This window comes from Cebus imitator, unplaced genomic scaffold (genome assembly GCF_001604975.1).
Source record: "Cebus imitator isolate Cc_AM_T3 unplaced genomic scaffold, Cebus_imitator-1.0 Scaffold37, whole genome shotgun sequence".
Lineage (NCBI taxonomy): Eukaryota > Metazoa > Chordata > Mammalia > Primates > Cebidae > Cebus > Cebus imitator.
In genome coordinates, this window is record NW_016107352.1 from 2,591,260 (window position 1) to 2,615,536 (window position 24,277).

The 24,277-nt window shown below is 41.4% G+C and overlaps 1 protein-coding gene across 6 annotated transcripts in view; it reads left to right on the plus strand.

The window, feature by feature from the left end:
• Positions 1 to 2,861: 2,861 nt before the first annotated feature.
• DYNC1I1 (dynein cytoplasmic 1 intermediate chain 1) overlaps positions 2,862 to 24,277 on the plus strand; it is a 314,653-nt gene continuing 293,237 nt past the window's right edge. For all 6 annotated transcript variants that reach the window (XM_017525159.2, XM_037737288.1, XM_017525163.2 and 3 more), the window contains exon 1: positions 2,862 to 3,189. The gene's annotated coding sequence lies outside the window, so the exon portion shown is untranslated. The remainder of the gene's footprint in view (positions 3,190 to 24,277) is intronic.

Consider the following 24,277-nt stretch of genomic DNA (forward strand, 5'->3'; position numbering starts at 1 on the left):
TAACTAATTTGATTTAACTACTTTTTCTATTATTTTAACTACATATGAATGGAATCATACACTATTTTTTTTTTTTGTGACTGACATTTCATTTAGCATAGTGTCCTTCAAGTTCATCCATGTGGTAGCATGTGACAAGATTTTCTTCTTTTTTAAATATAAAATTCTACTGTATGCATACATATATATATATATTCCAGATTTTCTTTATTTATTCATCTATTCATGAACATTTGGGTTGCTTCCACCTCTTGGCTATTGTGAATAATGCTGCATTGAACACAAATGTGCAAATATCTCTTTGAAATCCTACTTTGAATTATTTTGGTTAAATATTGAGAAGTGATAATATTATAACTAACTTAGAAATTGAGGGCTTAATTTGTACGAGGCAAATATTACAGGCTATCTGTGATGAATACAGCTTGGCAAATTCAGGCCTTTTAAATCCTGACCTGGATTTTTTGAATGAACTTTAAAGTTGTCTCTTAAGCCTTTGCTTGTTCCAATCCCCTACTCAAAGATAGCCCCAGATGACTCTTCCCAAGTGTCAGTCTCTACTCAAAGGCCTTTAATGATTCTCCATTATCTGCTCTACAGCCTTTCTCAAGGCCCCATTTGGCTCCCCATGAGTCTGTCATGCTCCAAAAAGCTGGCCCACTCACTATTTGCTGAGTACACTTTGTTCTTTCTTGTCTTTGGAGCTTTGTTTATGCCTGAAAAATGTTCTCTGCTCTTCATTTCTACTCTAAAACCCTATCTATTTCAAATGTTATCCATTGTCATAATTCTAATTTCCTCATTTCATCTCATCCACCAAAACCATTGTACTGCTTTGGCTATTTCCTTATTGTTTGTCTTTATTATGTTGCCTTTACCTATCCTTGCACCTCTAACTGGATTTTAAGTCCTTCAGGAAGAGGGGCTATATTCTTCTCTTCTTTGAATCACGTGACGCTTCAAGCACAATGCTTTGCAGATTGTGGGTGATGCAATATAGACAATCCCCCAAATTGGAGCTTAGCCTACAAGGGTTTCTTGGCTTTGCGCAGGAAAGAATTGAAGGGTAAGCAAGTGGTAGGATTGAAAAATACAGCTTTATTGAAGTGGCAGTGTTACAGCTCTGGCGGTGTTACAGCTCTGTGACTGCTCCTGCAGAGCAAGGCTACCCCAGAGGCAGACAGTAATTACAGCTCAGGGCCATTTTGCAGTCATATTGATAACTACTTTACTTGTAGATTAAGGGGTGGTTTATGCAGAAATTTTTAGAGAAAGGGTAGTAACTTCTGGGTCATGGGGCCATTGCCATGGAAGGCGGTGGTAACTCCTAGGCGTTGCCATGACAATGGTAAACTGACATGTCACTCTGGTGGGCATCTCTTATGGAAAGCTGCCTCCACCCCATCCCTGTTTCAGCTACTCCTCAATTTGTTCCAGTGTCTGAGTCCCACCTCCTACTTCATGGGCACTCAACAATACCATGTTGGGGCCAGGCATGGTGGCTAACACCTGTAATCCCAGAACTTTGGGAGGCCTAAGAGCGCAGATCACTTGAGGTCAGGAGTTCAAGACCAGGCTGGCCAACATGGTAAAACCCCATCTCTACTAAAAACACAAAAATTAGCCAGGCGTGGTGATGCCCACCTGTAATCCCAGCTAGTCAGGAGGCTGAGGCTGGAGAATCACTTGAACCCAGGAGGTTGCAGTGAGCCGAGATTGCACCATTGCACTCCAGCCTGGGCAACAGAGCGACACTCTGTCTTAAAAACAACAACAAACACAATGCCATGTTGGAAAGACAAAAATACAAAGTAGTTAAAGTACAAGCTGCAGATGAATAGGAATTCAAATCTCAGCTAGATCACTCAGTAGCTATGGAACTTGGGCAAGAGAGTTAACTTTTTTGACTAAAATTCCTTTTCTGGGGGCATGGCATTCATTATATGTACTACATAATGTTATAGAAAAGTTAAAGGAAAATGTATGCATAATTAACATGTATTAAATATTCATTCATGCTAGTGGCAAATATTTATTTCACAGAATTTTTCTTCTGAAATATCTTGAATATCTTCTACCTAGACATTTCACCTCTCTCTTTTCTAGCCATATTTATGATACAGTAAATTAGTCAGGAAGGCCAAATTAGAATAAGGATGGCCATTTACAGATGAGTATGTGTTCATACTATATTCATACTAGAATCTGTATTAAATTACTGTAGGGCTTGTGAATTAATAAGTTCATAAATATTTACTGAGTACCCATTATATATCAAATGCTGTTCTAGATACTGAGAATACAACAGTGAACAAGAATAGAGTCCCTGCCCTCCACTAACTTACATTCTAATGTGTACAAATACCCCACAGATGTACCAGAAATATGATGAAAAGCTTATCTATAAAAGAGTGCCAAATCCCCTAATATCCCAAACTCCATTTTTTGGCTTTATAACTTAGCTGTTGTGGCAAGCTTTGGCAGAGTCCAATAATAGTTACCCAGATTTTTAAAAGCTAGGACTTTAAGAAGTAATGTGAAGGCCAAGTTACACAGACAAACACCTACACATATTTAATTCTTTTTTCTTCTAGGAAAATTGGGATCAATCAGACCTATAAGTTATTGTGTACAGCAGGTAGATCTGAGCTTTCTTTATTTCTATTTAACTGACCTTAAGAACTGTAGTTGCCTGGGAGTGAAAGTTGTTCAATGGCGGTATTTCAGCAGGAGCTCTCAAAATACTGAAGCTCTACTCTTTGCAGCAACTTACGTCTAAGTCCTGCCGAAGGCAAAGGGATATACGAATTGACCTTTCCAGGGCCCCTGCTCGCCCCCAGCCTCGGGGCTGGCTCCACCCTCTCCTGGGGAGGCTGGGCGCGGTAGACGCGGAGCGGCGTCCCTCCCGCAGGAGGGGCGCGGGCGTGGAGGGCGTGGAGGGCGTGGGAAGGGGGCGGGGCGAGCCCCGCAGACTGGGTGCCCCGGAGAGCTGTCAGTGTCGGGCTCCGGAAGAGAGGAAGTGATAGCTCCGGTAGGAGCGCGAGCGGAGCGGCAGGCGCAGCGTGAGACAGCACATCCTGCCCGCGCCGGCCCCGCCACCTTCGGGAGCCGCCCGCGCCAACGCTGCCGCCGCCCGGGAGCCGCCGCCGGCTCGGGGAGCCCAGTTCCACCGCTGCCGAGCGCGTCCAGGTAAACAGAAGCGGGATGTTGCCGCTCCCCAGACCGCCGCCTCCGCACCTCTCCCCAACCTTCCTCAACCCTCCCCACCCCGGTGTTGTCTGCGCTGGGAACCAGGCTGGAGCTGAGGCCCCTCAGCCGCAGCCGGACCCTTGCCGTGGCCCCCTGCCCAGGCTCCTGCGTGCTCCGCTGCGCCGGAAGGCGGCCAGAGCCCCCCAGCGGCAGTGCCCTCTCGCCAGAGCTGAGAGACTGGGGCAGAGGAGGACGGTGTCGTGGTGTCACCACCTGGTCGCCCACCTTGTGGGCTGGGAGTGGCGTCCCAGTGCGCCCGCCTTGTTCTTCCCCGGGGGAGCAGAGGGCAAGCGACGTTGAAATCTGCACCCCTCTGGGCCACCGGCTGACCGCCCCTGGAGGAGAGAGGGAAGCTGCAGAGGAAGGGGAAAGGATGCTTGTTTGATTACATTTCGAGCTGTCTGCAAAGCTCTTAGATGCTGTCACTACCCTGCAAGTCGGAGGGAGCGAATGCACTTCCAGCAGGGCATTAATTAAACACTTATGCAAGAAGATGCCAGTTTTTCTCTGCTGCGAAAAAGTATGGCTGGGGGATGTTGTTTTGGTAAACACCTTCCTGGCCGCCTGGCTCTCCTTCTCCCAGCTCCCACTCGGAATAGCTCTGGTCTTATAAATCCGTGCGTCGTCATCATAAGTGCAGTGATCCTGGCAGCGCGGAGGGGAACTGAGTGTGCAGGAGTCTCATGACTTGTACCTTGGCTAATAAGATTAAACAGAAGCCCAGGAGCAGGACAGGAAATTACATAGGAGATCAGAGATTCAACAATATGCCGAAGATGGACTATATTCGTTATTCTGGCCTCTACTAATCCTAGGTAAGGGGCAGGAACAAGTAGCCAGCCATTTTCTTGCTTGGAATGCCTTTCAAGTGGGCATCGTAGACTTCCTGTAGCTCAGAGTTGTGAAAAATTGCTTCCAAACATTCCAGATTAGCAAAAAGAATAGCTAACGGTAAGGCACAGGCAACTGCAGGTGACATCCCATGGCTGATATTAACACAGACATGGGTGACAGTCTGTGTAAATACTTTGATTGTGGAAATTATAGAGAAATGCATTGATCAGTGTTACTAAATTTGAAAAGGGAACAGTCAGTGCATCTTGCAAGCAGAGGGTACTGGTGAGAATGTAATACTACCTCTAATTTTTTAAAATGCCAAGGTTGTTCAAAAAGGTTTGGTGTGGAACAAAGGGTCCAAACTCAGCTCTTTTGATCATATTTCTCAATAAAATAAAATCTGAAACTTCTGCCACTGAGTCCCCAGATGTTCTCTTCATAGGAACAAACTCTTCAATATTTGTTTAGGTCTGAGGATCCAGTGCTCCAAGACCCATTCCTCTTAAAACCTTCTAGCACCATCCTTGGGAATTTTTTAGAATACAGTTGGAGGTCAAATGCAGGCTCTTCCAGCCTGTCAAGCTATTAGCCCTATTTTTGGCCCACATCACCTCAGCATTTTACTTTTTCTTCCTTGTCTCAGGACTCAGATAAATGCACTTGCTTCCTCCCCCTTTACACCTCTGAGGTGCTGCAGCCTCTAGTGCCCTGTTCCCTGGAGGAGGGGATGGCTAGCAGCCTTTCCTCCCTCTTTGCTATCTAAAGCATGCATGGTTGTTTTTCTGTTAAAGCTTTAGGTAAAATCACCAGTAGGGATATGGGCAGAGAAAATAAACTCGACCCACAGGAAAAGGGGAAGAATTCTTATAATAATGGTCCATGGTCTTTAGTTTCCAATTTTGAAGAGAGTAAGAGGAAGTCACTTGGCATTTCAGTCACCATATTTTATGTCTCAGAGAAGGCTCTAGGATCTTTCTTTCCAATCCCTCTACTTCCAAAAACACTCCTTCCCGAGTCTACATTTAATAAATGAGCCTTGCCCTTGATGACAGTGCTGAGTCAAGGATCCAGCCAGGGTGCTACTCTGTCCATACTCAAAACAGCAACGTAGACCGATCTTGTGAAATGCATGCCAAATCTGAAATCTAGGTACCTCTCTTAGTACAGACAGTGTGCACAGGCTTCACTCTGTTATCATTTTCTCCAGTTTCTTTGTTGTTTAACCTAGCATCAAAGGAAAAGGTCACATGTATCTTTCAAAATCTGTTTCAAACAAATATATTCCTTCATTACTTTATTCTCCCTTCACTTTGTTCCACCAAATTAAACAAAGATTGATAACAGTAGCTAAAATATATTGAGCACTTTACTCAGCATTGCATTTTAAAATATTTTCACAGGTATTAAACATCACAAAAATCTTATGAGGCAGATATTGTAATCATGTTTTACAGATGAGAAAACTAAGACACAAAGATGTCAAGTAACTTTTGCTCAGCTACTAAGTTGAGCAAGGAATGATTTGAATCTGGGAGGCCTGACTCCAGGCCAGGAGTTTTAGCTTCTGTCTTCCATACTATAAAACAATTATACTGGTTAATTTTCATGTATTGAATACCAGGTTCTTCTGTTATCACATTTTAATTCTTATATTAATCATGTGAAGTAGACATTATTGTCCATATTTTACAAATAATTAAATGAGTTAAATGACATACTCAAGACCATTTAATAAATGGCAGAGGTAGGATTCAAATGAGGGCTCTCCCAAGACTGTGAAACTAGGACCCTTTCATTTTGGCTATTGTGCTGTGCGAGCAACCAAAAAGCCAGTGTATGTCTGTTTCTTTCAGGTTTGCTGCCCAATGTCAGTGTGATGCATTGTTATTTCCTTAACGCCACAAGTGTAGCCACACTTTTTTGCCAGCTGATTGGTAACTGTGAATAATATATGCACGCTCAATGTAGGCCAGTGGCTCCTTAAAATAAAGTATGGCGTTGGTTTTGTTTCCTTATAGCTAATTTCCCATTATGCTTTGTGGATCTCAAATGCTTTGTAAGTAGTTGCTACCTTAATCAAGGATCTCTTTTACTAGAAACGTTTGTGGCTTCTACATCCTCTAGAACGTGTGAGAACACATATTCTTTTGGAAACTTTGCTGGGCCGAGGAACTTCTAGAGTTGACATTTTTTGAGAATTAACTCAAATTAATTCAACTCGTATTTTTCTTCTTTGCAGTGTATAAGCCCTTGACCAGGTCCATGTAAAAGTTATTCCTCTTGGCTGGGCACAGTAGTTCACATCTGTAATCCCAGCACTTTGGAAGACTGAGGCAGGTCAATCACTTGAGGCCAGAAGTTCGAGACCAGCCTGGAGGCTTGTACCTTTAATCCCAGCTATTTGGGAGGCTGAGGAAGGAGAATCACTTGAACCCAGGAGGCAGAAGTTGCAGTGATACGAGATTGCACCACTGCACTCCAGCCTGGGTGACAGAGCAAGACCCTGTCTTAAAAAAAAAAAAAAAAAAAAAAAAAAATTACTCCTCTTGACAGAGACTTTTCATCAATATCCTGGACTTGTTTTCTTTGATTCCTCTCTGCCTGAGGCCTGGCCCCAGAATCTCAGAGTGAAGTGTCCATTGTAACATAGATACCACTGACTAGGTACTAATCCTCATGAGCTCACATTTTCATAAAACATCCCTGATTCTTTGTTGAAGGAACCTTCCTAAATAAAAGTCCATAGATACTGTAAAAGGGAGGCATATGAATGATTTTCAGATGGTCATTGAACCCACTAGAATTGATGCAAATTTTCATGCATTTGTGCATATATGTAGTTTTCTAGGGAAGAAATGGGGATATTTGTAACTAAAATTACACGAAGAATCACTGGTTTACATGTGCTGATTAAAAAAGAAGAGAGGAGCAGTGGTCACTCTGCTGAGATGGATGGAAGACAAAGCAAAACTCTCCTACCAGAGGCAGCCAAAAATAAAATGTTCTTGGCTATCAGGACATTTTTTGGCATTTCATCAGGATCCAAGTAGCAGGTGCAGCAAACACCAACTGACACTGAGTCAGGCCTGCAACTGAGTCAGGCCTCCAGGCATGGCAGACAGTCCTAGCTTGGCTTGTCATTCATTGAGCACCTCCCCTGTGCATAATCAGTGCTTTATAGATGTATTAGTTCATTGAATCATCCCAACATCCCTGTAGGGTGGACATTTTTCTCTTTCTTTGACAAACAAGGAGATGCTCGGAAAGATTAAGTCACTTGGTCAAGGCCATATGGGGCCAGATAGTGAAGGGCTGGATTTGAAATGTAGGTCGGCCTGATTCCAAAGTCTTTCTTCTCTTCCTGCCGTATCTCATTTTTCCTCTGTCTATGTGGGATACAAAAAAAGTATTATTTAGTGTAGCTTTTTATTGTGCCAGGACTGAGAGTCCCTCAAGAAATATGTTCACACACCGATAGGAAAAGCCTAAAAGTGTTATCAAAGGAACAACAACAACAAGTTATGTGTTTCCCACTGTGGAAGAAGAAAAGCAAGCCCTGCTTTCCGTATTGTGAGTTGAAGCTCCACGTTTGCTTCCCCTGTCGCCAGTTGTCTTGCCGAGTACCAAATGCACAGCAGCCGCCACCTAACACAGGCTGAAAACTGTCTTGCAGGGGTAACTGCAAATCGAAACTTTATTCATTGCAAAGTTGAATTTACCTTAAGGCTACTCTGTCCTCTGGGGCTTCCCTGATGATAGTGACTGTGTCATGATCCAGAACACTGACTTGCTCCTAAATCCTGGAAGGGCCACTGCTTACCAGATGACTTATGTGCTCTTTAGTTTTCAGTTCATATCAGTCTTGAAATCCTCTTAACAGCTGTTCTTGCGTCCAAATTATTACTTCAGCCCTAACAGTTTTCCGCTTACCTATATTCCTGCTATGCGTTCATAGAACAACCCACTGTTTCATTGTGGGGGTACAGAACAGCTAATGGCAAACACACAAAGCAGAAATTTTGGTCAGAGTTGAGGGCCTTCATAATAAAAGTGATGAATCTCAGGCACTATAGAGGATGATTGTACTTGATCAACAGATCTGCCTGATAACAGTTCCAGTGTGCTTCATTACACTTTAACTCAGTGCTCTTCCAACATTTTTTTTTCTCTTCTATAATCCCTCAAGTATTTTTAAAAATTCTGCAGCTCCCTCAACTCCACACATTTTAGGTTACATCTAATGCTTTTCATCATAAATTTATAGGATCACAATTAATGTGCTTTTTCAGAATGTTGTAAACTTTGACAGTTAAAAAATAAAACCATGACATCATTCTTTGAATCCAATTAAACTCTAAATACTATACCAACTTCAATTTAAAATGTATGTGATGAAGCTCTTTTCACAAAGGGATGTTTTTGTATCTTGTAGTTAAGCACCACAGTAAGATTTGGGATTTTCTGGGTTTTTGTTTGTTTGTTTAGTTTATATCTGTCTTTAATGGTAGTACGTTAGAAGGCATTTTGTGAAAATGGAGATGGAAAAAGAGGCCCTGAATAATTCTACACCATGGACACATTCTCTGGTAGACAGTTTTAGGAAAGCACACAGACAGAAGCTTCGGATCTGGAAATTAATGTCATTAACTTTTCCCTTGCCTGCAGGCTCTTTAGAAAGCCCCTGTGAAGGCCAGGGGTATGCAGATGCCAGTTTGAAGACTGCACGTTTATCTAGCATAGGTGCTGTGTGTTATGGATCAGTGTGGCACAGCTACTGGCAGTCAGGCCCACTGCCTTTTGTATATGGGACTCAAATTAGAGGTGGGTAGGGCCACAAGAAACTGCACAGAGGCTGGTCCCATTTCCTGCTCTCAAGTAGAGGTAACTATGGATAGCTGTCTTTCATCTTTCTTCTATTTAATGATTTTCAGCACAAGATGGGCTCATTCCAGTGCTTTCTTTTCTTTTTAATTTTATTTATTTATTTACAAATAGGGTCTTACTCTGTGGCTTAGGCTGGAATATAGTGGCACGATCATAACTCACTGCAACTCCAACTCCTGGGCTCAAGTGTTTCTCTCAACTCATCCTTCCAAGTAACTGGGACTACAGGTGTGTCCCACCACACCACTAGTTAAAAAACTTTTTTTTTCATAGGGATGGAGTCTTGCTGTGTTGCCCAGGCTGGTCTTGAACTTGTGGCTTCCAGCAGTCCTCCTGCCTCAGCCTCCTAAGTGTTGGGATTACAGACATGAGTCACTGCACCTGGCCCCAGCAAGTTTTTAGATCAGTGGTTCTTAGCCAGGAGCAATTGTCTTCTTCAGGGGACATTTGGCAATGTCTGGAGACATTTTTTACTTATCTCAATTGGGGAGAAGGGGTGACTACTGGCATCTAGTGGGTGGAGTGGGGACTGCTGCTGAACATCCCACAACGCACAAGGCAGCTTCCACGACGAAGAATTATCTGACCCAGCATGTTGGTGATGCCAAGGTTATGACTCTGCTTTAGGAGTTCTAGTTTTCTCATTGAGATCTTCCCTGTTTAATAATTTAAGTCAATTTTGTTTGGTCTTTATAAGATAGTAAAAGCACAACATCTAAGAGGCAGCATAAAGTAATGAGAAGAAGAGGTCAGATATCTCACTTACTGCCTATGTGAGCCTCAGTTTCTTCATCTGTAAAACGAGGACAATGATGCCTGGCTTGCAAAGCTATTGTGAGGATTGCAGACAATGAGTGTACAGGACCCAGTATATGGCACATGCTAAATCCACGGATGATTGTTTTTATTATCAAACAGCAATTATATCACTCTCTAGTTTATCTGAGATGTGTGTGATCTTGCCTTCCTTTGAATCAAAGGTATGCTTTGTTTTTTTTAAAAAACAAAAAATTGCCTTGATTTAAATTTACTAATTTACATATGTCTTTCTCCTGGACTTAGGCTTTCAGACATCATTGTGTCTTCCAGCAGACAATCTTACACATGGCGAATACTCAACAAGCTTTTGTTGACCTGAAATATTAGCTAGAATAAATCCTACTTAATTTTCCTTTTCTTATCAGATTGAGTCATTTTTCTCCTTGGAGCATTTTAATGTGTTTGGTAAAAACATTCGCTTCCTGAAATGTACCACCCATTGTGTGTCGGTGCCTAATATGAATGTGTGCTTGATATTACCTAGAATCCTGGAAGCCTTGACTTTCTGAATCAGGATCATGCTGAGCATTTCTGTTGGGGGAAGGGGAGTCTTGAGGAGGACAGTATTTCATTCTAGAAGTGACAGGCAGCATGGTTTGGATCTCATGTTCTCCTTTCTGAACCCCTTAGGCTAATCCATTTGGACTGGCTTTGATCTGACACTGTCCACTGAGCAGTCCAGTACATTGACTTCTTTCTGGTAGAAGGGACATTTTAATTCATTACCAGGTTTATGTTTTACTCTAATGTCCAGAGTGAAGCCAAGTAATGAGTATATTGTCATTGAATAAATGAAATATTCATTCTAATGAATAAATGATGACACAACATTATACATCCTTTGCCTACAGTCACTTTCCCTTTTAAAATACATGCTAGATTGTCTGCTGTGACCTGAAATACTACCCATTTCTTTGACAAGATGAAGATTTTACTAATTGAAATGGCATGAAGTCTTCTCCTAATGCAGTTTTAGATCCTACAGCACACCATATGGAAGCCTTTAAATGTTTGTTAAGTTGTTGAAGGTTAAAATGGGCCTGAGTGCAGGGGATGACCCTGAGACTCTGTCTCAGAACCAAATTGTGGAATGTCTGTTGGTGGATTTGGATGATGGAAAGGGAGGCAGGCCCTGTGGGGAATGAGTGTTTTGACACAATGTCCCCTTTTAAAATGACGGTACGTCTCCTGTTTCACCATCTGCCCATTAGTATCAATATAGCAAGAGGTTGTGGGAATTGGTGTGTATTTTGTGGAAGAAAGAATAACAACAAAAAAAAACCTTCTCTGCCTGTTTCCTTGAAAAGTGTGACTTTGTTCACTTTCAGAAGGTATAGGTTACAGCTGATTTGGAAAGAGGATCCTCCCTCTTTGAATGCCTTCAGACTCAGAGGAAAATGAGAATCTATTTACATAAGTTAAAATGCCAAACTAAATCGCTCAATGCAAATATGGACCACCCAGGGACGTTGTAAAAGGCCAGGTTTGGGGTTTTGAATATTTACACATTTTCTTGCTTCCTATTTTAAGCTTTTTAATATTTGTCAAATGCTGCTGAAAAGTAATTGGCATATCAAGCAAGGGTGAAATCCCATATCTTGGGCCAGAGAATTTAAAGCCGGGGGAACTATGCTCATTTCCCTTGAGAATCCCTTGTTTTTTAAAATGAAGAAATGTGAGTTCAGAAAATTCTAAGGCAATAAATTAGAGACTTTAAAATCGGTAGAAAAGTTGGGTTACAAAACTGTTGTCGAGGAGGTGGAAGATATACTCTAGTGTTCCTTTTCCCTAGTATAGTCTGCCTAGACTCAGCCATTTTTCTCAGAAAATTGGGCAAAAGTTTACTTTTGATGATGGGTCAGGGTACTGGAAACATTACCCTCTAACATTGTCAACACCACCACTACCTTCCCAAACGTGGGAAAGGCAGATCTGGGCAGCCCATGGAAAAAGTGTTTTCTAAACTCTCTGGGGGAATATACAGAAAGTAGCTTTAACCAGGGCACATGCTCTGGAGACTGTGTGGTTAATAATGACATTTAGTACTTATTCTTTACACACTTTTCATGAGGCATTCCACAGCACTTTAAGATGGAGATGGCAAAGGAGGGGTGCTAGAAGATGTCAGCACTGTCAAGGATGGTGAAAAGTAACCAGATTTTTGACTCATTGGAGTGGATTTGATCAGGCTGGGCTATGTTGTGATGCAATAGCAAATAACTCCCAAACCTCAGTGGAGTAACACAACAAAAGATTTTTCTTGGCCACATTACATGTCCAGTATGGGTCAACAAGGGGCTCTGTTCACCATGTTCACTCAGAGGCCCATGCTGCATGAGGCTTCATCTTGATACATACTTTTACAATCCCTGTGGTAAATCGCATACTGAATATTAAAACTCCTGGAAGGGACATATGCACCTCATTCACATTTCATTAGCCAAATTAAGTTGCATGGCCATGCCTGACTACAGTGGGGTCCTTAAGTATAGTCCTATGATAGGGGAACTAGAATTTTCATAATAAACACAAATGACTATGGAAGGGAGGGGCTGATATGAGATTTGCCTATTTCTGCTAATAACTATAGTCTCTAAGAGGCACCCACAGACACACTGACTGATATGTAACTACATATGTTTTCAGTGGTTGGTTTCAGCATCCAAATCTACAAGTGAATTGGGAGAGTTCCCTGAGCCCTTTGTGGGACTTGAGATAGGGGTGTCCCTCATTTGCCCAGCCAATGCATGCTCAAATCCGTTATGGGAGGAAGAACACGCAGACAGGAAGGCGTAGGAGCTAGGGCATGCACTTTTGGGCCCCAGCCCTATGGTAGCATCTAGGGATATGTTACAGTTAATGCTCTTTTAGCAGTTGTTGTCCGTGGATGGCTGAGTACCAAACCAGCTCAATGGAGAGTCAGGGTGACAACCTTTTACACCCTGCCCTTTTGGTACCTGCATCCTTGTCCAGCATCCCTGAAGAATCATGTCACACATGGAGTTGAAGGTTGGTGAAGGCAGTGGTTTTATTGAGTGGTGGCTGGAAAGGGGATGGAGTGGGAAGATGATCTTCCCCTTAAGTTCAGCCATCCTATGGCCAGTCACCTCTCTGCCCATCCGCAGCAAAACTCCTCTCCACGTTCAGATGCTCCTTCTCTTCTCTCCTTCTCTGCTGTGCCTTTCTACCAGTCTGCTGCCCTTCTGCTTGTGGAACCTGGGGTTTGGAGTTTTTAGGGGTGCAGTTTGGGGGTGTGGCAGGCCAAAGTGGTTTTAGAAAAGGCGACATTTGGGCACGAAAGCAGGAATGCTGGTTCCCATTTAGGGCCATGGGTTTCCAGGTTTGAGAGTGGAGCCTTTGCTGGGGAACCACCCTCTTCTACCCAGTATTTTCTTGCCTCCTGTTTGTATCACTAATGCCTAAATGAATGCACATTAAAATATAAAATGCATTTGCATGATTTTAGCATCATAAGGAATAACAGGTTCCCAGAAAACTGACCTTACAAATATAAATTTTACTGTCAATGAATAAAAAAGATACATGTGGGGCAAAAATTAGCTTCCTTCAGTAATTGTTCAATTCTAGTCAAGAATATTCATTTAGAACTTATGGAATGCCAGCCATGAGTAAGACTGAGTGCTTGGTGGGCAAATGAAAATGAAGAAGGTACAGATCATAGGGGCTCATGTCTAATGGGGGAAAAATAGAACAGTTTATTACCTACAATGTGGTTATATGTTACCACATAGTAAATGGTTATCACATATGCTAAAATGGGATAAATGCCTCAGAGATGTAACAAAGTACAATGGGGATTCAAAGAAGGGCAGTCATTAATAATTAAGTGAATAATCACTTCTTTCAATTTGCAGACTGACCAGACATCGGTGTTATCCAGACAAAAACATTTCAATTAATGTTTTACCTTCATCTTCCTCTTTTGTTCTTGGACCTGATTTGATTACAGAGAAAATGAAAACAGTGATTATGGTTAAGAAGCAGTATAAGAGCATGGCCTCTGGAAATAAGGTTCACAGCTGAGTTTCACCACTTACTAGCTATGCAAAGTAACTTGACAAGTTAACTTTGCTTGACTGTAGGTAATTTTCTTCATCTGTAAACAGGATTCATAGTAATAGTATCCATTTCCTAGTGTTGTGCTGTGGTTTCAAAGAATAAATCCCACTTAATTTTTTATTTCTTAGAGGATTTAATTTTTTCCCTTGGATCATTTTGATGTGCTTAGTACAAACATTGACTTTCCAAAACATGCCACCTATTGGGCATCTGGGCCCCAAATGGATGTGGGCTTAGTAATTACTGGGATTCTGGAAGACTTGCCTTCCTGAATTAGGATCGTGTGGAGTGTTTCAGGGTGAGGTGTTGTCAGTATTTTGCCTGGTCTGAGAGGCAACCACATAGTCTAGAGAGCTCTAGCGTATCAATCTGGCTTCTATTCTGATAGATCTGGTAATTCAGGTCTATTGAAAGCACGTTTCCTGGCTCCCCTATTCTCACCCCAGCACTCCAAAGTCATGTTACATTAAATTAAAATTTAATGTGGTATAATTGAACTGTGACTGAATCATGGAGGCATGCTGCTTGTTTGATTCCAGAACGTTATAATGTCCTTGTGCTTGGACCCAGTGCCATAGCAAAGGATTGATGAGCTAGAGTCTGGGTATGATGGAGGGGAGGCTGTCAGGCTCATCTTGGTAGATGCTCACCTTCTCTCTCCTCTGTTTCATCTTTGCCACCCCCACCTACTCCTTGAATGCAAAGTGGGGGCAATTTGAGGTGATGCTGCAGAACTTGTAGACTGTAAGCCAGCAAAGGGGTGGGCGTGAAGACTCTGTCTTTGGCAAATAGTTATGTGGATACTTATCTGCTGTAGCCCAAACTTCTTGTGAAAAGCAGAGTTAATATCCATGTAATAGAGAACCTTTGATTGGTTGAAGCTGTTCAAATAATGGGTTGGGCTGTCTGTGAGGTAGTGAGTTCCCAGTGCCTAGGGAAGTTCAAGCATGTCACCTCCTGTGAACATTGTCTGTGAAGAGACTTATCAGTGAGTGGTCAGAGAGGCTCTGGTAATTTCTACATAATTTTCCTCAAATTTTAGGAATCTATGATACTTTGTAGTGAGACAGAACTTTGTATTATTCTTTCTTTTGGGCAGGTTCTGCCATTCACTTTGGGTCAGCATAAACAAGGGGGCAGGTGCCAAAGTGGGAAAATGTAGCAACCTTTACCTACTTCCTTTTCCATGGGACTGTTTAAATTGTAACATTTATTCATTTTTGCCTTCAACAAACATTTATAAGTTCCTCCTGCCAGACAATGGGAATGCTATAGCAACTTCAGGGAGTTTAACAGCTTGTGACAACCATTAAAAACAAATAAGAGGTCTGGAGCAATGGCTCATGCCTGTAATCCCAAGCTGAGGCAGGTAGGTTGCTTGAACTCAGGAGCTTGAGACCAGACTGGACAACATGGTAAAACCCTGTCTCTACCAAAAAATAAAAAATTAGCCGGGCATGTCAGGAAGCTGAGATGGGAGGATCACTTGAGCCTGAGAGGCAGAGGTCACACTAAGCTGAGATCACACCACTGCACTCCAGCCTGGGCGACAGAGTGAGACTCCATCTGAAACAAACAAACAAACACACCAAGAAATGTTGCCAACTTAATTCCAAATTGGCCAAGCCACCGTGCTTTTGATGGCTCATTCTTTCACTGAATCCTCATTCATTCATTCATTCAGTAATTTCCTAATGTACTCTGATGATTTTTATAGTTTGATCTTCTTTCCCAAAAATAGAGGCCAGACAAATATGTCATTTCAAAGGTATATGCCAGAAACCCCCAAATACCATATAGGTATATATATATATATTTCTATATTTCATTGTATGAGGAACAGAAAATGGAGAGATTGCTAGGGGGATAGAGTTCTCATCCTGAAAGCTTATCTTATGCAAAGAATATATGTATTGCAAATGCTAAGGTGTCTATTTTGAACACTTAATTTCTCATTCTTTCATTCTATGTAGCAAAAGTGTGATATGTAAGAAAAGTTAATTCCAGTAGTTTGCCTTGACTAACACATTTGAATAGACTGAATGGGTGTAACATGGAAATTCTTGATGTTTTTTCAAGACTCTTACATGTTCTAAAAATAAATAACTTTCTTCTGAGGCAGGGCAGGACCAAAGGGCAGAAAAAAATAGCCCTGGGTCACTTATAGCCTGAGAGTGTGGCACCAAACGTTCCCCTTTCTAACTTGTTCTCCATTGCGCCTCTGGCACCTCAACCCCATTTGACCATATGCTACAATCCCATTGGACTGTGCTATTCCCCAAGCATCGGCCACTGCTGCAGTTCTCCTTCCATAGGAAACGCTCCCCAGTTCCCATCCTACCTGCATGTCAGTGTCTGGCTCTCATTCATCCTCCTTTAGGAAGCCCCCTCTGTGCTCTAGTTCTTGCAAGCACTCCTTAGTACATTGTAACTTCATCATGTATGTATCCCATCTCCCCTGAAATGTTGTTTCTGTTTTTAGACCCTCCCATATTACGTTCTTTTTGAGACAGACTCTATATTGATCATTTGTGTAAGCCCCATGATACCCAGGACAGCACTGTGTGCTTTGTAGGGGCTCAGTAAAAAGACTCATTATGCTGAATTAACATAAAGATAAATTTAGCATCGTAGAGCCAACTACTTGGGCTTCCTGGCAAATTAAAAATTTTGGTTGATTAATGTGCTTCTCCCTGATTTAGAAACATATGGAGAATCTTGCTCAGAAACCCAAGGGAGTCTCCCATTTCCTTACATCAAGGTAAATCATCCTAGCCTCCTTCTCCTTGGCCCCGCCACTCCATTCCTGCAGAGTCACTGTGCAGCAAGGACTGGAGCAGTAGGGAGAAGTGTGCTATGATCTGCCAGAGGAATTTGGGGTTATGTGACTGTATATGGATGTGTGTGGGGGTACATGTTCATGTGGTGAAAATAACCCAGTGACACATTCTTACCTGTAGTCAGCCATCATATTGTAGCTGATCAGGGCCAGCAGTTAGCTATACAGATAGGCAGGATTAAGGTCTGAATCTTAGTTTTGAGAGTCTAGATTGTTCTTAGGTAGCTCACATTCTGTGGCAACTTAGTGATGGGCAAACATACAACCCAATGTAAGTATATGTTGTATATTAGGTCACCAACATGAAATGCCAACCTACTAACTTCGCCAGGAGAAACCTAACTTCCCATTGGATCACAATGCCTTTGCTTGCAGGTCAGTATTCTGAACTCTTCTGAGAGCTTGAGTTTCTGGGCCCTTCATTTGAGCTAGGCATGGCTTGGACAGAACTAGAGTGAGGTTATTAAGGATAATCTTAAAGGCTGAGTCTGGAGGTAACACGGGCAGGTGGTCCAATTATGTTAATACATTCAAAAGGGCTGCGAAGGGAGGCAGAATCTAAGTGTGGCGATACTATGGCAATTGAGGGCACCTAAACAAAGCAAAAGGGCTGAGAGGGAGGGTGGAGAAATAGATGTAGGGGAATCCTAAAGCCAATGGAACTTTGACACTTTTTATAGAACGTAAGGCTAGGAACAGGGGAGAGTTTACTCAGACACATTTTTTGAAACCAAATTTGTTCATGCATTAAGCAAGTATTGATTATTGACTCTGACTAGTCACTATCCTAAGTATTGACAATACACCAGTGAACAATAGGGACAAAATCTGTGCCTTCATTGTAGCTTAACCTCTAAAAGGAGAGACAAACAACAAAAAAATACTTAAACATTAAGTCTAATATATGTAATGAAGAAAAACTTAAGGCAGCAGAAAAGACAGCAATGCAGGGACAGTGGGTGGGGAATAGTGTGCCATTTTAAATAGAATGATCAGATCAATGAGATGAAATTTGGACTAAGTCTTGAAGAAGCAAACCATTCATATATGTAGGGGAAAATGTGTAACAGGCAGAGGGAATAGGAGATGCAAAGACCCTGAGGTGGGTGTGTACCTGGTATATTTGAGGAACAGTTAGGAGGCCAGCATGTCTGGGATGAGATCAGGAAAGTAATAGGGTTGTGCTGTATAGGGCCATGGAGGCCTTTATAAGAAATTTGGCCTTTACTCTGAAGTGGGAGCCATTGGAGAACTTTTTGCAGATAAGAGACATGACTTGACTTGTGTTTTAATGAATTAGTCTAGCAGCTGTGTGGGAATGGGCTGCAAGGGAGCGGGGGGTGCAAAGCTAGAAATTAGGAGACCCGTTAGGGGGCTTTTGCAATAATATGAATGACAGATGATGGTGGCTTGGACGGGGTAATAGCAGGGGAGGTGGTGAAAAGTGGACAGATTCTGGAAATGTTTGGAAGGAGGAGATAATTTGCTGATAGATTGGATATGGAGTTTGATGAAAAGGGAAATCAGAGATGGCTCCAAGACGTTTGGCCTGAGTAGCTGGAATTAGTTGCCTTTGACTGAAGTGGGGAAGATCAAAGGCTGGATGCACATGAAGCCAGAGTCCAGGGAACAGTTGCCACAGCTAGTGCTTCAAGGTGGCGTGCTGGCGCCATTAAGGTGACTCTTCCTGCCAGACACACAGGAAGGGTGATGTCAGTTGGTCAGGGTGCCTTTTCTCTGCACACACTGAGGAAAACCTGAAAATTTCGTGCCCTTTTTTGTATGGTTTAGTACTCTGTTCTTCTTCTATTGTAATAGCTTTTGCAGTTGACTACCACTAATTATTTGATGGTGGAGAAATCACTTTTATGTCTCCACTCTGTTACTTCCCAAGGCTGTGATTGGGTGGGAAAGGTATAATTGCAGTAACGTTTAATCAAGGAATGTTCTGGAATATGGGGCAACCTGACAGGTAGAAAAGGAGTTAGATGTATTCATGTAAATTACTACTTACTTTGAATATTTTGTGACTCCTTCGCATGCCTGGTCTTGAAAATTGAGATATAATTCTTCCTCCATTTTAATTCTTTCTGCCAGAATTGGTTTTCTTTAAAAGCTAATGTATACATGCCTGCATCCTATTTTCACTTAAAGTGACAGATGGTTGAAACCGACTCTAGCTACAGTTTTTAAAAAGTCTTGAATTTTTAAAAAATACATATGAATATCAGAAGGGTTTAAGCCTTTTAGGACTGGTTGAGAAATCTGTTCTGAATGCTGCTTCATACCACTGAGTTATCCATTCGTGTACAAAATGCTGTGTGCTGGGCCAGGATAGGGGATTTGCAGCCAAGCTTTTCAGATGGGTATTTGCTTTCTAAAAGGAATATAAAGGTTGTGCTGATGGGACAAATAGCAAATATCCAAATCCCAGAGCAGCATTCAGCATTTGTGTTGACATAGTCTGTGAGGAATATGTGATGGTCCTGCATTTCTGGCAGTATTGATTTTCTTCACTGTTATCTGTATACTAAGGTAGCTGGAAAAGTTGGTTAATCTTTCAAGAATACCCACTTTGATGTGCTTGTACCTTGGAGTATTGAGGGACTTATTTTATGTTTTTTTGCTTAATTGTCTGGTAGATTTAAACAAATAGAGTGGAGCTTGCTTTGGTCATTCATGATAGAGCTTCCTGCCGGTGCTCTGTGAATGGATGACAGGTTCCATGTGTACCCAGTATTAATTTCTTGGTGCTCAGGGTAGTCAGAGCCTGGTCAATCTCCTGTGGTAGTGAACAGCTTTCTTTGTTCACCCTAACATACTGTGCAAATGTCATCATGATCTGTGAGTGTCATGACATGCAAAATGTTGACTGAGAAAGGATAAAGGTAGAGATAAATTTAGAATGAAAAATTTTTCAGTTTAAGAATTGATGTAGCCCAATATATTTAAAAAGTTTAACTGCAACTAACAATAATAAATAATATGGGTATGTAACAGTACATGTATATATATTTGTCCAAATCAAGTTTCTTACCATGTACAGTGCATTCTAATAATTCTAATCTGTTACATCACAGAAATGGCCGTGATGACCACTGACTTGATTTTGTAACTCACTGGCGGGTTGCAATCCATATTTTAAAAGGTGGTGTACTATGAATTACACTCTAGGAATTAATTATTGGTCTTGTGCTGGCTCAGATCCTTCTGTATTTCCCTCCTACATACAGAGAAGTTCAGACCCTTTTAAAGCATGGCATAGCCAACCTTTGGCTATAGGGTGAACAACTTGGCCAGGTTTGCTTGGGACTTTCCTGGTTCTAGCACTGTACATCCCGTGTCCTGTGTACCCCTTTATTTCTGTGAAAACTAAGATGATTGGTCACTCAAACTTTGGAATCTGATCTCTGACTCCATTCTCATCTTCCTTCACCCCATTTTGCTCTCAGTGTTCCATCCATATCCCATTACTTGTCCCACAGACTAGTCATTCTCCTTACCTCCCACCTTTGTCCATACTTCCCCTCTGCCTGGGATGCACCACTCAACTGTGCCTTCCTCAGGTCTGGTCTTCCTCCATGGTGGTTTGTTGAGTCACCTACTCTTTGGAAGCCTTGCACTGCTTTCTTATTAGCAAGGTGGTAACCATAGACTACATTGACTTATGGAATCTTTAGTAACTCTGTGTTTTCCTCAGTTGTCATATTCTTTATCATCTGTTGAACAAACACTAGGAGGAAAACTGCTGACATAAACTTGGTGACTATGATGAAGAAAGAATACAAGAGAAGTAGAATAAATCAATAGAGGTGGTATGACCAACAGAGTGGGACAAGGGAAGATGCAAAAAAACATAAAACTATAGGCGTATGCAGTGGTTAAGAGCATGTGCTGTGGAGACTTGGGTTTGAATCCTGGATCTTCACATGCCAAAGTGGTTTGCTTTAGTTGTAAGAATAGAGTATTACCCTAGAGACCTCTTCTCTGCATGTGCTTTTCCACTCATCATGACCCCAACAGGGATTGGGGGGTCCTTAAAATTAGGTGGGCTTAATTAAAAATTTATAAGTATTTGGTAAGTAAATTTGGGAGGGAATTAAGTGGTATTAAGATGTGGAGATAATCTTAATAAATGGTTTTAGAGGATTAGAATACATTAATTTTTTTCTGAGAATGTGTATGCTGATTTATTTCAGGAAAATCTAATTTTACTTTATGTGAATTAAATAATATTTAAATTAGTTATTTAAATTAAAATTATTCCTTTCTTCATTGTGATTAATGTATCTTGACTTAAATTGCCTTTAACCTGATAGTTTAAATTTGTGCCCACTTGTGGGCTGCAAGAACAGCTGAGTGGCCTGAATTTGCCTGTATCCTCTATCCAGAGAGTGCCCACTTCAGGCAGACCTACTAGCTCGTACTATCTTGATTTAACTTTGTTGCACAGATAATCTGGCTTCTTTATAATACATCAGGTGAAGGACTCAGAGTCAAAGCTAAAGCTAGTCGTCTCTAAAGATTTGCTTGTTATCAGTTATTTTAAAGATCAGTCTGCCAGGTTACCTGAGAATAGTTTAATTTTAGACATGTTCATTTATCATCTTAGCAACTCAGAGAAAACAGCTCCAAGCACAATAGATGGTTCTGTTCTAAAGCATAGATTATTTTTACATCACTGTTAAAGAGAAAGCCCAACTATCAACATAATTGATCCTCAAGGAATTTGGGGCAATAAATTCAAGACCGCTGAATTTCTTGGTTGAGATAAACATCAGAGACTATCAATTATAAATTAATGGATTTTGCTAAATAATCCTTTTAGAGTCAGAAAACAGAGATTAAAAATATAAATTAGGCAGGAAAAATTATATCCATGGATATATAATTGTAGTGACTTAGTAAAAGATAGTAGAATCGATGAGGCAGTGTTAGGAGTATGTGTTTGTTGCACATTTGTACTATTGAGTCAAACAATGACGGTCCCCCCAAACCCTATGGGAATAGATTTGTTGCATAATGTGGAATAACTTCTCTGATTTTGGTCATTTAAAAGCATAGTATGCTGAGTCGATTTATTGATGATTAGAAAGTTCTCAAAATTTTAGTGGAAATATGGACAATATGGAGTGTACACATCAGATTTGGGTGACAGAAAGCTCACCCTGGTACTGTGTGGAGGATGTATCATCAGGGAACAAGGTTAGCACAGAAAGATGAGTAAGGAGAGTATTGCAATTGCCAGAGGCAATGCTGAAGACTGACCTCGTGCAATGTGAAAGGATGTGGATCCAAGAGGGCAGGCTGGGAAATATTAGGTGGTCAAATTGGGAGGACTTGAAAATTGGTTGTGGGGTGTGGTGAGTTTGAGAATTTGGGGGCTGATCAAGGAAAAGACAAGATGGCAGCATTGCTAAACAGCTTTATTTGGTGGTGCTTGGATATGACTGCATGAGAGGAAGTCCCTCACAGCAGACCTCCCAACAGTAGCAGCGTGAGGCCACCAACTAGGAGTGGAAGAGGACAAGGGAACTCTCAGGGGAGAAGGGATTGGAAGATGGGGCCTATGGGTCTAGGTGATGTTGCTCAGCAGCAAGGTGGGGAGTCTCTGTGTCAGAGAGTTCCGAAGGGCAACAGCAGTTTAGAATTACTTCTATAGCCACAGGGTTTGTCTTATATATGGCTAGTAGATGTTGGTTGCAGGCAGGCTCTAAATTGCTAAAGATATGCTTATTTGAACTCTATTTTAAGCAATTAGATATATGAGAATTTGTGTTTTGTGCTGGTGGGTTATGAGCTAATGATCCCAGCCTGCTACGAAGAAGTAAATAGCATAGGGACTAATGCCCAGGGGCCATCTTTAACCCATTTATGTAACAGCCATTGTTTGCCCAGTGCCTACCATGTGCCCAATGTGATGATGAGGAGCCACCATGTAAGTTTCAAAGGAAGCTGTGTGACGCTCTATGGAGGAGCCACCTCTTCCTATGTGCTCCTTGGGAGTGCGTCTTGAGATAGAGCAGCTCCTTTCTATTCACTGAATGCTTTAGAACCTCTAGGCGCACAGATGCATAATTTTCTATTACATAAAGTGCAGTTGTGGTGGCTTTCTTAGTTTGGCTTTTTTACCTGATACCTGCCCTAAGTAGATGATTCATCTTTCCTATCTGTTTTGACCCAAGGTTGTGTGTTTCCTGGGGATCCTGTTTCAAGGCCTCACTTCTTTCTTCACATAGTTATCCTTGTGACAGTCCTCAGAGGGCTCCCATCTCCTTTCTTCTGATTTTGTTTTCCGGTTCCTCTTCTGCCCTAATTCCCAGTGACCCAATTCCAAAATACTGCTCTCTAGTTGTCCAAACTGTTCCATCTTTAGTTTTATACTCTTTCAAGGATTCTACTTGAGATTCTCATTTCCTAAGGACTCTTGATATCATCTGAGTGTTTCTTGAAGGAAGATACTCTAAGAAATGAGTGGCTGATTCTCTTAATTGAGGAACAGTTCCCTTTCCAAAGAGAAGCATATTGAATCTCTGAATTGGTGGAATGCACCATAGGGGTCAGAAATAAAATAAAATTTTCCAAACTTTTTGGCAAAGATGACAATGGCTTTTGAGTCCTTTAAGATTTAAGAGCTCTCATCTCTACTCTGTTAACTAGATGAGAGGGCAGATACCCTATGGATTGATTTTTCTCTCTAGCATAATGGGCCTCTGTGCTGAAGGCTCGAGAGCCTCTCCCGTTTAATGTGCTGCAATTGCCAATGCTTAAGTTACAGCTTAAGTAGTACGATTTGGGTAGCTCAGAATCATAAAACAGTGAAAACAGGACTAGAGACAATATGTAGACATAACAACCTTAAATATATCTCACAAATTCAGCAAGAGTGATACTAAAGGTTTAATTTTAGAAACATTTCTGAATTTCCTAGTCAAGAATTTACCCAATATGAATAAAATTGTGAGGAACCTAGAAAAAAAGTCAACATAAATGTTTCAACTATTCGTATGTATTGCGATTGTTTTCCTGCCAAAATAGTACTTCTCTACTGACACAAAAAGGTCCTTCCTATGTAAATGAAACTCTTGCTGTCCTTGGGGCTGCCCACTATTGGCTTTGGTGAGGCTGCTAGGAATTTCAGAAGCAAAGTTTTTTCTTCTGGTGTTAGCTACCTCATGCAATTTACATGTGATGCCACCAAGTGGTGATACAGAGGGATAGCAAGATTGGACCAGAGGTAGACTGATCAGCATCCATCATAACAACTTTTTGTTTAAGAACTTTCTTTGGATTAAAATTAGTAAAATTTTGAATAAGTAAACACTGGAAGGAAAGCATTATTTAATGAAAGTGTCCAAGAAGGAGGAAGTTGCATATTTCAATTTTAACTCTTCCATTTAATGATTGTAAATGTGTATGACTGTATCTCCCATTTATGGATAACATGCTGGTACTGGATTATATAATCTGTGAAGATCTTGTTTTGAAAGGAACATGTGTAATTGTAATTATTAAAGCAGTCTACTAATACTATTCACAATAGCAAAGACAGGGAATCAACCTAAATGC